The sequence below is a fragment of the Protopterus annectens genome, chromosome 7.part1 (genome assembly GCF_019279795.1).
Source record: "Protopterus annectens isolate FY-2018-M chromosome 7.part1, PAN1.0, whole genome shotgun sequence".
In the NCBI taxonomy this organism is placed as follows: domain Eukaryota; kingdom Metazoa; phylum Chordata; order Ceratodontiformes; family Protopteridae; genus Protopterus; species Protopterus annectens.
The window spans coordinates 463,015,348-463,021,347 of NC_056740.1; the positions used below are offsets into that span (position 1 = coordinate 463,015,348).

At 39.4% G+C, this 6,000-nt stretch overlaps 1 long non-coding RNA gene across 1 annotated transcript in view; it reads left to right on the forward strand.

Moving 5' to 3' along the window:
- LOC122807548 overlaps positions 1 to 5,514 on the forward strand; it is a 169,187-nt gene extending 163,673 nt beyond the window's left edge. The window contains exon 3 of the long non-coding RNA XR_006365700.1: positions 5,268 to 5,514. This is a non-coding gene — a long non-coding RNA (uncharacterized LOC122807548). The remainder of the gene's footprint in view (positions 1 to 5,267) is intronic.
- Positions 5,515 to 6,000: the final 486 nt, after the last annotated feature.

The window sequence follows — 6,000 nt, forward strand, 5'->3', positions numbered from 1 at the left end:
CTTGTTCCATTTTTTATTAGGATCCTATTTGACCAAGTTTTATTTATATACAGAGATGTGTATGGGTTGCTATAGAGAGTTTGGATGATCTGAATGAAGTTATTGGGTATATTAAAGTAGGGTAGTGTTTGGAGTAAGAATTCTAGATTAACCCTATCAAATGCCTTGTGGGCATCCACTACCATTGTGTAGATGCTGATATTGTATCGGTTAGCGTAGGATATTAGTGCATCTAATGTTAATGTATTGTCACTAGTCTGTCTATGTGGTGTAAAACCGGATTGTTCTGGGGAGAGGATTTTTTCTATCAGATTTTTCATTCTGTTTGCAAGTATAGAGGTAAATATTTTAGCATCTATATTTAAGAGGGGAGATGGGTCTGTAACTGTCGGGGTTTTTGGGGTCTGTGTGTTCTTTTAATATAAATATAGTTTTAGAGGCATTAAAGTGGATAGCATTTATTTTATAGTTTATTATGTAATTCAGTGTATAGTATAGTAGTTTGGCTATCAAGGGGGAAAATGCTTTGTAAAACTCTGATGTGAGTCCATCCAGACCCGGAGCCTTATGCACTTTTAAGTGTTTGATTGTTGTAATAATTTCACTGATGGATATCGGCTCAGTTAGTTTTTTTTGTTGGTCTAAATTGAGTTTAGGGAATTTCAGTTTTTGAAGAAAAAGAGTTCTATCTCCCCTTGAGGTTTGTAGTATTTGTGCTCCATATATTTGAGAGTATATTTGTTCAAATGTTTTAATAATGTCTTCATTTTTTGTGTAGTTTTTGTCTCTGTAGTTTATTTCTGATATATTGGAGGCATTTTTGTGTTGGCAGATAATTCTGGCCAGAGCGACAATAAACTAAAATTTGACATTCACATATCCATGACCATAAAAAAAGTCCACAAAAAACTAGGAGCGTTATATAGAAATAAGCAACTTCTCACCAAAGCAGCAAAGATCTCAATAGCAAATTCCCACCTTATCTCCACCCTACTTTATGCCTCTCCAATATATACCAACCTAAGGCAATGCGATCTAAACAAGCTACAGACCTGCTACAACAAAATTGCCAAATTCGCCACAGGGGCATCCTACCATAGTCACCACTGTCTCTCACTTGCTGAACTGGGCTGGCTTGAACTCCCTCACCTCCTTCAATGGTATCAACTCTCACTCGCCCACAAACTAGTAAACCATCCACTAAATGTCCCATCCCTCCAGAATCTACTCCAACCGTATCGCACCACCAGACAACTAAGATCCAGCAACAAAATCACTTGCAGATCACTAAAGCCAATAACTCTGCTGGTGAAGCACTATTCTCTTGCGCCATAGCCAAATTATGGAACTCACTCCCACCCACAATTACCTCCGTACCATCATGCACCCACTTCAAAACTTTACTAAAAGCACACATAAAAACATGCTGCCTATGCCCTTGCAACTCCCACTCTAATATAACTCACCCCATCCAAACACTACCTTTCTTTCCACTCCACTAACTACTTTGATTATAGCAAGCTCAGATGCTCATAAGTCAGTACTTATTATACAGCAGGAACTTCTTCTTGTAACATTTGTTAATGTCTGTTATGTACTTCACAGATAAAGATTCTAGTTGTCTACTGATGTACTATGTTCTTCATCTGTAAATATGTTGTAAGTGATTGCTATGTAAATTGTTAATCGCTATGTAATCCAATGTAACTACTGTCTGTTTATTTTAACTGTGGAGCTTTTGTCCCCGGGCCTCTGCTGAAAATGGACTTACGTCCAGTCGGACACTCCCGGTCAACAAATATAAATAAATAAATAAATAAATTGTTCATGCAAATTTTTCCCTGTGACACTATTTCTGTAAATGGCTTTTTGCATGTATTAGATTTCGACATTTAGTTGTCCAAGTTTCTGCATTTGTCACCTAAAGCAGTCAGTGATCTAATATAGACCCAAATACAAGACTTGTGCCTAACCACTGTCTAATGCCTGTGCTGAGTTTGCATGTGGTCTCTGTACAGTACTTCCCACCTCCCAAAACATGCTGAGTGTTTTCACCTAAAACTCACCAACAAAAAAATTGCCTGGACTTAGGGGTAGCACGACAAACTGTAGGTAGTGCCTGTTGAGGTGAGAATTGTAAGACTAACTGCTTTGGCCATTAAGTTTGATGTGCAGTATCCTCTAGATAAGAGATCACTAATGACAGACAGCATACCATGTCAGGGCTAGCCACTCAACAGTGTAAAAATTGGCTGTAAGCAAGTTGGTCATGTGGACTAATGTTGCCAAATGGGTTTCATTGCAGGCATACTCCAAACTGCACCAGGCACCATGATAATGGGCTAAGGGGCCTATGTGTCCTATATGTCAGACTGTGCCTTCCATAATAGCAGCTCTAGTTCAATAAGCTACTGGATAGGTGTTGTCTGTTTATCTAGCTTAGGCTGGCTTGCATATCACCAGATCATCACTAAGATCTACAGGTGTTAATGCTCTGTTCTTCAAGTCTAAACAAAAAACTTCAATCCTTCAAGTTCTTTTCACAGTGCTAACATCTGTGCGTTCACTGAGACAATGGTATAAAGCCACAGATAGCACATCTGCAGTGCAAGGCTATAATGCCTTCCACACATTTAGACCAGCTAATACACAGACAGGGACTAAAGGGGGAGGTCTTTTGATTTACATCAAAAGTACATCCAAAATAAATATACCTCAAGGCCGGTCAGACAGGACGATGCACTTGAGCTTCTCCATGTTTAAATCACCACAGACAAAATCACATACCTCTTCCTTGCAAGCTATAAGTTCCTCTTTGTGGCCCAGTAAACCCATTGCATGTGTTTATACTTAATTCAAAGAATCACCATACAGCTCAATACCATATTCATGGGTGACTTTACTTACCACACTATTAACTGGGAATCATGTATAACAGTAAACGTGCAGTCAAAGATATTCCTGGACCAGATTGTCAATGCATCATACAGGCATGCAGATATACTGGCTCTGGTCCGCACTAATATGGGAGAGTGTTGCACACTCTGTATGGTCACATCACAAAATGTTCTTCTTTGAAGTGAAACTAAATCCTGGAACTGCAGCTAACTCTGGAATGTTCAAGAACTATTCAAAGGCTAACTTTTGACTATTAAGTGATAATCTGGCAAAATTGAAAGTCCCCCAAAAATTGAGAAAGCTGCTGCCTATGCAGAACTGTTCACTGAAACTCTATTCAAGCATGTTAATAGCTGTGTAAAGGCAGCTGTACATACCAGGAAGAACAGAACTAAGTCAAAAAAACAACATCTGTGGTGTAATCACAACATATATAGGCTGTATAGAAAATAACAAAAAAAAAAACGATCAAGAAAATCGTGTTAAAAAATTAGGAGGTATAGCACCCAGCAGGATAAAATAACTTTTACACTAAAAACAACTCAGAGGACAAATACAGTCTAACAAAGACAAATTTGCACTAAATTTGGCCCTAAAGCCAAAGGGCAAAAACAAAGCATTCATTACCGATGTCTGCAACCTCAAGGGCGATACACAATTGTCAGTGCAGAGCTCAATGTCAATGCAGCCACCTATACTGAGCCTATAGGGTCTAAATGAAGAGATGATGTGTCAGCAAGCAAAGCAGAGTAGCATTGCTGATATTCAATTCGTCCCCAAGTCTTGGTCAGTACCTTCACCAGGTGGACCGTGTTTTGCACAAAATCTCACCAACATACCAATGATATGTAGACAGTCCACAGGAGTCAATAAAATCCATCTAGGAATAATGCTCCCCGCATAGCCATCTCAGCAGTCCACCTTACATATTCACGAAGGCGTGCTTCTGATAATGGATCTGCAGACATGAGCACTCAATGAATGCAGGGGCCATGTTTCAGTACTGCTCGCAGAAACAGCATGGCCACTTCACTCTCAAAGTGCCATATGGCACTTTCTAAGTGCTTTCAGTGTACGCAGAAAATTAAAGCAACTAATAAAAGTAAAACATGTCCACGGACACTGAAATAGTGACACTAACTGGAAATAAATGCAGGGTGTGTGTGACAGTTACTGTCATACACAACCTCCATTGTAAAAGTGCTGTACATTGCACTACACGTGTGTCCTCAGAGACATAGCCATACCTGTAAACCTCTTTGTGGCCAAACTACAGACAAAGGGAAACCAAATGGGGACAAAGGTGCAAAAATAGGGACATATTTTAAGTAAATCTCAAAGAAACATACAAAGTTGATAGAGGAATAGGGTTTGTATTAACACAACATTCTTGTAAGGATTAGACGTCTGAGACTCAAATGTATGCCATTATGTAGTGACTCCAATCCTGATATTGCCCATACAGACTTAGAGAGATTGACAGGTAGTGCATTACCACATATAAATTACATTTAGTATTAATACATGTAATTACATTGCTTGTATTCATTTTTTGGTTTGTTATAACTGAAGTTTAAGCATAGCTAAGCCGGTTTTTGTGTGGGGGTGTTATGCTCAGCAATGCTTACACATCTCATAGGAAATAAATACAAATGTATAGCTAAAATCTTCAATGTTGAAATAGCATAGTGGTTAGAGTTCTGGCTTTGTAGGCAGCAGCTCATGGTTTGAGTACCAAGACAGGCATTTCATTTCTACATGTGAAAGCATTGACAAAACTATTTGAATTTTCTAAATTAAGTAGTAATTGATATTTGTCAACCAGGGTAGTGTAGCTGGTTTGCACCTTGCTAAGCTGTGCTTAACATTTTCAAAATGGTCCAGTGATGGCAAAGGGTGGGAATATGGCCTTATTTAAACCACACAGGGGGGAATACAACCCGAACCTGTTGTAGTTGATATTTCTATGCATGAACTATGTTGGGCATTGGAGAGGGCGCAAATTTTAGGGCGCAGCTCTGGGGCATTCTGGAGTTCAGGGTCATGGCTGGACTCCTTGTGGAACACCGCGATGACAGACTGCTGCAGGGCCACTACCAGGGCTCACAGTACAAAGCATAGTCCTGGTACCGTCTGACGCATGATGTCACCAATGCTACTGGTATCCCCCAAAATGGTGAGCAGGTACAGCATCATTATGCTGAGCTAAAGCATAGGATGGGGGTGCTCTTGTCCCAGTGGATCAAAGATGCATGGGCACAGAATGCTCCACTAAGTTTGTAAGTATCTGTATCAAGTAGTTTGTACCAAATTGTAGCCTGAGTATGTGATAGACAGGTATGCATAATTTTTGTTTTTCTCCCCTACAGCTGCAGCAGAGAGGGCTATCAGTATTGAGGACCATGCCGACACAGTGACAAGGCTGCGGTGACAAGCTGTTGAGTACAGATCTATCTTGCAGTATATAGCGGAATTAATAAGGATTACATTCTTTACTGCCAAGCGATATACTGTGTTCTGTGTTTACCAAATAAATAAAGTTTGTCAGACTCATATTGATCCACAGGATATACAGTAATAAAGCACTGTGTCATGTCACTGTAATAAAGATTTATACCGCAAACTGTTGTGTTTACTCTGGTATGTTGTTGTAGAAATAGAATGTACAGCGGTTCTTCACAGCAAATATGGCTTAGCCAGCATGCATTAACTGTGGTTGTTGTGAGAGCCAGCTGATATGGAAAACTGCAGGTTGTGGAGGTGTAAAACAAGATAGTAATGAAATATGAAAAATGTTTTGCACTAAGCTATGAACCCTGAATAGTAATGTGTAATGTATCATAGTGTGTCCCCTACAACATTGCCTTGTGTTAACCTTTGCTTTCCAGATTGTATTATTTTAAAGGAATAATGCACAGTACACTGTCATGCATGAATATCATGATTAGAAAGTCACACTGTCTAACAAAAAGAGAATTAGGCAGAAATCAGTCAAACAAGAAACAGAAGTTACTCTGTAGCTCAATGTGCTGAGAAATAGCATAGTGGTTCATTTTTCCACACCCAGACACAGTTCGAATCCAGGTTGTGGTAGTAAGATTT